This window comes from Ursus maritimus, unplaced genomic scaffold (assembly GCF_017311325.1).
Source record: "Ursus maritimus isolate PB19 unplaced genomic scaffold, ASM1731132v1 scaffold_2, whole genome shotgun sequence".
NCBI lineage: Eukaryota > Metazoa > Chordata > Mammalia > Carnivora > Ursidae > Ursus > Ursus maritimus.
In genome coordinates, this window is record NW_024424452.1 from 75,871,013 (window position 1) to 75,881,531 (window position 10,519).

Here is a 10,519-nt window from a genome sequence, read left to right on the forward strand (position 1 = left end):
CCAATGCCCACAGTCCCAGAGCGCCTGGCTGGCTCATTCGGTAGAGCATGTGACCTTGATCTCAGAGTCGTGAAATTGGGCCTCAAGTTGGGTGTAGAGATCACTTACAAAAAGACAATCTTCAAAAACACACACATCATTCCTGAAGAGAGACCTGAGGGCTCTGGAAACTTGTAGGGGTTGATGGAGGTGAGGGAGGCACAGGATGGGCAAGGGATCTTCCATTAAGAGACACCTGGGAGGCTGGATTGCTGGAGAAGCCAGGGCCCCATCAGGCAGGCAGTCCAAACGGAGCCTGACTGTGGCCAGTTTAAACCTGTGGTCTCCAAGGATTTGACCAGTGTGGATTCCCTCCACCCTGAGGCCGTTCAGGGGGCAAGGGTCCTCTCAGAACCACAGGGCCTGAAGCCAAGGCTGGCTGACTAGGTGTGCCATGCAGCTGCCCAGGCCCCCAGGTCTGTGAGTCAGGGGCATGGAACGGGGCAGCTGTGTGGAGAGAATGGCCGCAGGAACAGGCTACGTGCGGTCCCTGGTCTCTGCCTCATTCCAAGCCCTCTCTTGCATTCATCCTGAAAGGGAAGGTCAAGGCTAGCCAACCAAGCACTGCACGCCTCTGCACAGGCCCCTGATTTGTTGAGCCGTGGACCTGGAGAAAGTCCGCTGGAGGGGAGGCTGGCTCAGAGGAACAGGCTGTCTAATGAAGGTCCCTGGCCTCTGCCTCATTCCAGGCCAGATACCACATTCCCTCCTGACTGAGCTCTCCTCCACCAGGAGACACGTGGGAGCACTGATGCCAAGAAGCCTCGGAATGGGTCAGGCAGCCAGTCGCATGGTGCAATGACTGCCCCTCGTTTATACATGCCACCTCAAATGATTTTCAGGTGTGGGGTAACTCTACCCAGTGGCCTCTGCAGGTGCTCTGGCATCAGGAGATGCTCTAAGATATAACAGGCCCAGACTGAGGGTCCCTGGACCCAGAGGATGTGTGGTGTGCATGCACAAGCCACCGTGTTCGGGGAGCCAGGGACCCGGACCAGGGCAAGGGTCTGGAGAAGTCCGGTCACTGGTTTGTGTTGTCTGGGGCTGGGAGGCCCATGCCTCATGCAAGTACCAATCTTCCCAATGCACAGGTGCCTCCTGAGGCCAGAGCTGGGGGAGTCTGGAGTTCCTGGGGGGGGGGCTGTGTGGGATGTGGGCTATTCTCTAATACGGGACACCTGGGAACACTGACCGATTTCTAGAGGAGCTATGCACACCATCCAGCAAGCTGGTCCCAATGGGGACTGTAGGTCCCCGGTATCAGAAAGAGTCTGAACAATGTTTGATATGTGGGTTTTCCTCACCATGAAGTCACTCCGTTGGCTCTCCCTGGATCTGCCCGAGTTTTCTGTGCCCGGGGTTGTCCACGCTGCTTTCTGTCTGCTCAGGAGCTGCAGACAGTGTGCAGCAGCCGTCTCACCACCGGGGATCCAAACCCGAGTCCTGGATCAGGACTGCGTGGACTTGGGCTGTTTCATAGGCCGGGGCTATGGGGGATGTGTGCCATCTGCCTCACCCCAGGCTCCCACCTGCACAGAGTGCATGCTCCCTCTTCAGGAAGCAGGGGCGGGCGTGGGCACATAGGGATGATCTGTGTGTTATTCAGTAAGAGACACCGGAGAACCTAGTGTGGCGGAGACGTGGGTGACAGCATCAGGCAGCCAGCCCAATACAGGATTCACGTGGCAAACTTTCATCTTTCCCTTCAGAAGGGAATTTTTGGTGTGGACTTTCCTTTCTCTGAGGTTTTCGGATGGCTGGGGTTTTCCCTGAACCCCACAAGCCCCATGTGCCTCTTGCAGGCAAAGCCAGCTCGGACCAGCTCGGCTAATGCTCAGACCCCCTGTTACGGTGGGCCCTGTACTGTAAAAGGGCAGATGGAGGGAGAGTCTGGGCCGCAGAGTAGGCCGTTTGGTGTCCCTGGCATTGGCCTCATTCTAAGCTTTGTCCTTTATTTCCTCTGAAGGCGGAGCTGCAGAAAGTCGGACTGCCTTGCCAAGGTGTGTTGTGGTGCTGCTGGGCGGGTTTCATTTACTAAGAGACACGTGGGAACACTGATGGCTGGAGCAGGCCAGTAGGCCAAAGGGGGACTGACCGCCTAAAGTCTAACGCTGCCATCGCCAAGTGTTTTGGGGATGGGATCCATGCACCAGGGAGACTGTGCAGATGCTTCAGCATCAGCAGGGGCCCCTTAGCTGGGAGGGCCTGGCTCCCCTCCACAGGTGAAGGGTACATACCGAGCACGCATGAGAGCCACAGGCAGGGGAGTCAGGGACACAAAAGGCAAATGTCTGGAGTGGGCTCTAGGCAGTAGAATGCATGTGCCTAATTCCAAGGTTTAAGTGATATGCACGTGCATATTCCCCCGAAGGAAGAGCTGGAGGGGTCTGGACTGTCCGGCCAGGGTGGGGCCCAGGAAGCTACCAGCGTGCCCTCCCTGAGAGACATTTGGGAGACTTGATGTCTGGTAAGTCTGGAGCCCCATGTGCAGCAAGGCCCATAAGGACTGACTGCTGTTCCTTCAAAGGAGCAACTCTAAAAGGCTTTTTGGATGGGGCGCCTGGGTGGCTCAGTCGGTTAAGCAACTGCCTTTGGCTCAAGTCATGACCCCAGGATCCCGGGATCAATTTCTGCATCGGACTCCCTGCTCAGTGAGGTGTCTTCTCCCTCTCTCTCTGCTCCTACCCCCTGCTCGTTCTCTCTCTCGCAAATAAATAAATAAAATCTTAAAAAAAAAAAAGGCTTTTTGGAGATGGGTTCCCTCTGGCCTGGAGCCTTGCAGGAGTTATGGGACCGACCTAAACTCCATAGGCTTTGAAGCACCCGCAGTAGGCTGAAAGCTCGCTTACTTTACCCGCCAGAGCTAGGTAACTCAGGGGAGCCAGGGACATGGAACAGGACAAGTGTCCGCACTGGCCCCCTCACCACTGTGTCCCTTTGGGGCTCTGGTGCCTCTGCTTAATCTTAAATGCTTATCTGCAGAAAAGGACATCTTGCCTTTGCAGCCTGTTTTGTTTGGGGAAGCAAAGGAATGCTCAGAGAGTTAGGGTCTCTTTGCCGGGAATTCTTGTAACCCTATTTCACAAGACATTTGCATGCAGGATGTTGTCATTTAATGAGGCAATAAACAGACAACATACTCCAAACTGACCTTAGAGTTCAAGGCAAGCGGAGGTGAAGGGATAAAATCCGTATTAAGTTAATGTGTATCATTATTTGCGTTCAGCCTGGGAAGGCTTAGTTTAGCCAACTGAGCACTCGTGTCCGCCTTCCAGTACGGAAGTAAACGTGCTGTGTTGGTGAGGCCGTGGTGTTGCTATTGGCCGCGGGAGCTGGTGCTGGTGCCCAGGTTGATGTCTTTCAGGAGGCGGCTGCTTGGCGTTCCCCACTGCCAGTAAAAGAGTCCCCTTTACCAGAGCTAAGATAAGAGCTAATAGCCTCGAGGTCTTCAGACAGCTATTTTAGAAAAGTAAATGTACCCTTGCCCAGACTGATCACTCCTGGACAGTCCTCAGGAACTTTCTGTATTTCTAGTCTAAATGTTAGCTCCCAATAGTTGCTTCTACATTTTCGTTGGTAAGTTCCCAGGGAGGCTTCTTCTCAGCAGCTGCTCCACTGGGTTCTTATGGGTCAGAGCAGATGAGATGATGACATCCTGATACAACTTTCTTCTTATATCCCAACAACTTTACTTCTAAATAGAACTTGTTTTGTCTTTGTCTTAAACAAGAAGTCCTGAAATCATCAGTTCGATGCACAACCATTCACCCTATGATTTCACTTGTACCCTAATTAACATTAAGAACTTAATTCCCTCAATAAATCGACTTTCACAAATATATCACTCTATCCCGAGACTCTACGTCACTTGCGATCTTAATCACAACAGTCATATTTTGGTAGAATTATTCCTTTGATGTACATTCTATTATACTATAATTTAGATGCCAGTTTGTTTAAGCAATCACATTCCTAATATTATCAATCGAAGCATTACAAAGAACTCTTACCAAGGTACCATATCCAGTTAGCCTTCTTAAATCACTCAGTTTAACTTCCTTATGGATTACATTTCCAAGGAAAGATTATTGTCATAAAGAACGAGGGTACAAGCCTGCATAGCACTGTCAGGCCCCTGGTAAACTGCCCTAACTGCAGAATTCACGGCTGTCCTTATTTTAGGGAATGCTGGTTTTTATTCTTTCCAACTCCTGCAAGTTATTTCAACTTTGTCTCATTTTCCAAATGTTTCTTGTCTTAGGATTTCTAATGTATGATTTAGTTTATTTAGTTTTAAGGTTTTTTAGTTTTTATTAGATTTCTTTTATTAGATTTATTAGTTTTAAGAGGTTCAACGTGAACTGTTTCTCCTACCAGCTTAATAGTTCCTTTATCTTCTCTCGACCTGGAATACCATCTTTTCCTTCTAGTATCACATTCGCTCCCTGTTCTGTACTTACACATTCCTTCACCTCGTGTTCCTTATGTTTCCCTTGACTCCAATAGGTCAGGGTGAGGTTTGGCTTAGAGCATACTGTCCTGGTCCAGTTTCCCATATTATACATTGCTGGCTGAGGAGGCAAAAGGCCAGGTCCCTGTACCATAGACTTAGCCAAGGTTCTAGCAGTAATAAAGATATTTTGGTTCCATTCCACCAAATAATCCTTAGGAACATGTTTTCCTTCTATCATAGGGGGCTTTCTGCAATCTGTAGGCTCCAGTCTCTCTTTTGATATTGGGGCACACAAAAGTGTGGTGACCCAATGTCATGGTTCCTCTTTCAAGTGTCGATGTTCATTTCACAGGTGCCTGAGGAATCACAACCATCAGGATGCAGGACGTCTACTTCCGGTGAAGCTAAAGGACTCTGGACTGCCTTGCCAGAGCGGGGTCAAGTGGAATTACTGTGTTACCCTCCAATATGAGATTCCTGGGAGCCTTGATGCCTCCAGGAGCCCAGGACCCCAGCAGACAGCCAGTCCAAGTAGTAAATCACAGTTGCCAGTTTAACCTGAGAGCTCAGAAATTTTTCTCTGGGTCAAGTCCCTCTCGCCCAGGGGCTAGCAAGTGTTAGGATTCTACCTAAACTCCATAGGCCTGGAGGGCCCAGGCAGCCAAGTGCTGCTGACAGATTGTGGGTGGTCATGCATGGGTCCCACGAGACAGGATAGCCGCGGACCTGGAAAGGGCAATGTTAGGCAAGGTCAGGTCACATGACAGGGCTGGGGGTGGAGGACCTGACATCTGCTTAATTCCAATGGTTATTCTACACAAATGGGCATATTCCCACTGAAGGCAGAGCTGGAGAAATATGAATTTGCCTTGCCATGGTAAAGCTGGGTGGGGTGGCCGAGGTACCCTCCACTAAGAGACACCTGGGAGCCTTGATTGCTGCAGAAGCTGGTCCGCCAACAGGTAGCCTGTCTAAAAGGGTAGTGATGGTAGCCCGTTTAAGGTGGAACCTCAGAAAGGGCTTTCAGTGGTGGGATCTCTCCATCCTGGAAACTGCCAGGTGGCCACAGACCTGCCTGTGCTCCACGGCCTGGAGGGTCCCAGCATCCAAGGGCCTGCTGACAGGGTGCAGACTGTGCATGGGTTCGCCGTGCAGATAGGATAGCCAGGAGCCTGGTACAGGGCAATGCTGGGGCTAGGCCAGGTCACAGGAAGGAGTTATCGGGGTAACTGGCATTTGCCTAATTCTAAGATATAACCTACACAAACGCATATATTCCCCCTGAAAGCAGAGCTAGAGGAATCTGGACTGTTTTTCCAGGGTGGGGCCTGGTGAGATGGCCAGGTTACACTCCAATAATAGACACTGGTGAGCCCTGACAGCTGGAGAAGCCTAGGACTCCCCAGGCAGCCAGTCTAAATGGGGACAGTCTGTCACCCATTATACACTTCCGCCTCATAAAGATTAACGAAGTGTAGGCTCCCTCTACCCTGAGGCCATGCAGGTGGCTGGGTCCGGAATATCCCCTGCAGCCCAAAGTATCTGAAGGTGTGTGGGTGTGCACGCACTTGCTGCTTATTCGGGTCACGAGAGCCAGCGATCTGGAACGGGGCAATTTCATGCCAGCCTGGGTCACAGGACGGGGCTATTAGGGTTGTCAACCTTAAAAATAGCCGATTATTTATTTTTGAAAAAATTATTTATTAAATAAATAAGAGAGCGAGCGGGGGGGGGGGAGCAGAGGGAGAGGGACAAGCAGACTCTGCACTGAGTGCGGAGTCCAATCCCACGACCCCCAGACCATGACCTGAGCCAAAACCAAGAGTCAGATGCTTAACCTCCTGAGACACCCAGACGCCCCAAATAGCCAATTATGTTTCTAGTAAAATCAGTTTATTCAGGGATAGGAGAGGAATTGCAGTTCAGGACAGCAAAATATGGCAAACCACAGGCATGTCTAAAAAGACAACCAAAAGGTCAGCATTTATTACGTTTTAGGAGGAAACTGGAGAGGGTTGTTTTGCACATAATTTTTTGGAGAAGAAGAGTTTGAGGTTGTAGAGCTTTCTCATTGGTTCCAACGGATGGCTAGTGCGTTGCTGCTGGGGCAGGGAGAGATCTTCCTTTTTTCAGAAAAGGAGGAGATAGATTCCCATATGAAATGTGTCCTCCCTCGTGAGGGTTAAAAATTTCTCCCTTTTCTCCACTGGGTATGCAGGCTGCGAGGAGAGTAAGAGCATGCGAGCGCCTCCTTCAGGGCTTCCCGGCTCCATTTTTTATGAGGTTTCCTTTCATGGTTTTCCATTTCCCCCTTTGACCGAGGGCTTTTCTTGAAAGCATTGCTGATCAAGAGTTTTTTCACATTCAGTCGCTTTGTGCCTCAGTGCCAGGAAGGTCCTCTCCCAGTTGTCATGTTTTACATCGAAGAGATTGCCTGCAGACTGGAAACTGTGGGGCCACACTTGAATAACAAGGAAGGGGAGGAGGGAGATTCTCAGGCATCTTCCACCTGATTACCATTCTTCGTCAAGGTTGTAAGCACTGGAGATCAACTCAAAGCACCGAGACAGCATCACCTATTTGGTGCCTCCCTTCTGCAGAGATCTGGCAGGCAGCAAAGTTTAAAATCGGTTATAAAAATAAAACTGATTTCACAAAATGAGACAAGTTGCAGCATAATGACCCCAGTTTAGTTAATAGTCTTAAACCAGGAGCCCAAACCTTGAAGGGAACCAACTAAATAGAATAAAAGACTATGGATTGTTAGGTGGAATTTGTTGTAGCCAATATGCTTGTTTTCTGATTTTTATGCAGTTGGGTTCTTTCTTCCTAGGGAAATTTATCCATGTGCAACACATGGCATTTGCTGTTGCACAGTACCTTCCTGTTCAGTAAGTGGATAATCAAGGACCATGTGATTATCTGATATTACTTTAGCCCGCCGGTGATCATTGTTAGGCTGTCTCTGGGTTGTGGCCAGCTCTCCTAACATGTGGGAGAGATTATTTATCACGCATTCACTGGCACATGCTTCGTCTGTGGGAGGGAGGCTCTCCCTGTGGAGGCAAACTCATAGTCATGTGCGCCTCGTGGAAGTTCCCATGTAAGGCAGCTGTAGAGGCTTAATGGCACGGACCAGTGGGAGCCGTTTGATGTGTTATGGGTTTTAACAGGGACGATTAAATGTCCCAATATGCATTGACCTCTGACTTGACAGCTATCTAAACATTTATATGCCCCTGGGAAATGTGGTCCACCACAAACAAAATGAGCTAGATGGAGCATAGACGTCTCCAGCTATGGTCTAGTTATCGTTAGACTCATTGGCTGGAATTTCTTGAACCCTTGCCAACCACGGGTCAGAACAACCAAGGGATGACATTCTGTAAAAGGCTATTACTTCTTAAAGGGGTCTTTTCTAAAATCCTCACAAAGAAGGTAACCCTATTTGTATTTACCTTGGGTTTAGTGGAACAGATTGTATTTAGGAAAGGAAAAGATCGTGGGGAAGCAGGGGTTATATGATTGACAGGGGCAGAAGTGTTCAGTTGAGCTAGGACGGGTTATGACTGGGGAAAGGTTGAAACAAGGTATGGGAAGAGCTGGTTGTAACAACTTAACCTGACAGGTAATATCCATAGGCTTGCGGGACTATTCAACAGTAGAATTTGGGACTAAAAAATTAGTTACAGGGATGACCCAGGGGTCTCTGACATCGTGAGCAGATTGGAGTTTCTGGTGACAGGTCCAATAGTCAGAGAGGTTTCCCTCTTTTGCAGAAAGCTGAGAAATGCAAGTAACAGTGTTTTCCAAGAGGGGAAAATTGAAGAAACTACAGCGAGTAGAGGGCATACAGACCTGGTCAAGGGTGCTGGCAAAGCTGTCTCTTTGGCTATCATCTGCTTCAATTCCTGAAAATCTTTCCTTTTGGGTCACCAGTTGGTGTCAGTTCACAAGCTCTTCAGGAGCGTCCCAGGTGTCATCTGAAACTGGGCCCCACACACAGAGAGCAGAGAGTGTCCAAAGAGAAAAGCAGGTCACCACAGGTTGGTAGGTAGCAGTTTTCATAAGCAAAGGGATCTTACATACAAGGCTTACCTTGGGCAGCAGCAAGAGGAGGAGATCTCTCTACCCACCTGCCAATCTTAAACATTTCTATAGAAGCCTTCCCTGGGTTCAGTCACATATACCACCCACATGGTCCCAGCACCACATCCCTATCTCAAGGCTTGGAGCAGCCTCTAAAAGTGGGTGAAGCAAGTGAAAACCACATTCCAAAAATAGGGCGGGGGGTGGGGGGGGTTGAGGAGGTTCTGATCACCCAGGTCCAGCCCCTGGGTTACCTGGCAGTCACAGCTTCTTGGTGGACTATGCCAGTACCCGACCCCTTGACTCACTTTTCCAATCTCACATGAACCTCTCTTCTGCACTGTGCTCTGTGTGTTCAGTAAGGGGTTTCACAACCACGGAGGTGACTGCTTTGGCCACATGGGCGGTGGGCATATGGCACAGCAAAATACAGGCACATGCAAGAGCTATCCCAGATTAAGACAACGATTCACAAGATCAGTGACAGATTTTTCACCAAGAGCACCATGATCCAAACCACAAATTTATTAAGTCCACGAGGCTGGGGCAGAACGTTCACTTTCGTCCCCATGTAATTTAATAAAGTCGATATATTAAGAGACTCATCAAGTATGAACACACACACCCACACAAGATTGTTTGGATAATGGCACAAGTGTCTTCTTGTGGGGCAATAATAATGTCCAAGGCCATCCTATTTTGGAGGACGGCTTTTCTCATTAGAGACATTTTAATGATCCATAAGGACTGGCTTTGCTGCCATTATTCAAGGCTCGTTGGGTGAATTTAGTAAGGACTTCTAAATGCACTATCCTATCCCCCAGGCAAATGGAAGAAACAAGACAGTGGCCAAATGATCATCTCAATGGGAAACAGAATGAAGCCACCTGGCTTTGAGGAGAGAGAGGTTGGCAGCTTTAGAAACTGGACCCAGTAGTTCATACCATACATGATGGCCAGGGCAGGCAGCACTGTCACGTGTGAGGAGATGGACTGGGGTTGGGATACACCAGACAAGGACCCTACGTTCTCCCCTCTTTGACTGGTGCATATTTCATTTCATTCATTTCCAGCTTGCAGGAGGACAACAGGATCCCAGGGGAGATTGAGTACTTCCCCATTACCTGGGGTGTGAAGTATCATGCCCCCCACTGGGACATCCTACTGCAAATTCCAAAAGATAACTCCTTTCCGAGCTGTGATGGGGCCTGGCATTCTCAGCAACATAGTGCATTGACCCATGGTGAGAGTCGGGGTACTGGCTTTCTCACGACGTCCATACATTTACAGTGTTGTATGCCTCTGTGGGGGTCACCGGTCTGGCATAGGGCAACAGGCCCTAGGGTTGATCATTCAAGTGTATTAAGTACGTTAGTCCACCCAGCCAAGGTCTGCTGCTTTAATTTCTTCTTTTCTTTTACCATCCTGCTGCTTGCAGGTTATAGGGAAGATGGAACCTCCATTCAAAGTCTGCTGCTTGGTCTTATGTATCATGACCCTTGAAATGTGATCCCCAGTCACTATCTATTTGACAAGGGTATCCATCCCTGGTACTCGGTTTCTGTAATTCCCTAATGGTGGCAGCGTCATTTGCATGGCAATAGGGCAAAACTTGGCTTGGGCCATGTGTAGTCTTCCCACAAACCAAAGCATATGTATAATGCTCACCCAGAGAGAGGGGGCCAGTATAATCAATTTGTCGTCTCTCACCAACGAGGACCTCTGGTACAAGGTATCAGACTCTGTCGGCAGTTGCCTTGGGCACTGTTTAGAACTTGCTGTTACTGCATTAACCAAGTCGTTGTGCTTCAAACGCAAGCCGGCATCCTCGACAATATGGCATCCCACTTGGGCAGTGCAGTGGCCATTTTTTCTGTGCACCCAATCTGCTGTATCTATCTACTGAAGGATCAGCACCTGGGGCTCATACCTGAGCAT

At 49.3% G+C, this 10,519-nt stretch overlaps 1 long non-coding RNA gene across 1 annotated transcript; it reads right to left on the reverse strand.

Annotated features, from left to right (window-relative positions):
- Positions 1-6,450: 6,450 nt before the first annotated feature.
- On the reverse strand, positions 6,451-9,957 carry LOC103667992. Its single transcript, XR_569924.1, has 2 exons — positions 8,351-9,957; positions 6,451-7,096 (listed from the first exon to the last, which is right to left on the reverse strand). It is a non-coding gene; the product is annotated as an uncharacterized LOC103667992 (long non-coding RNA).
- Positions 9,958-10,519: the final 562 nt, after the last annotated feature.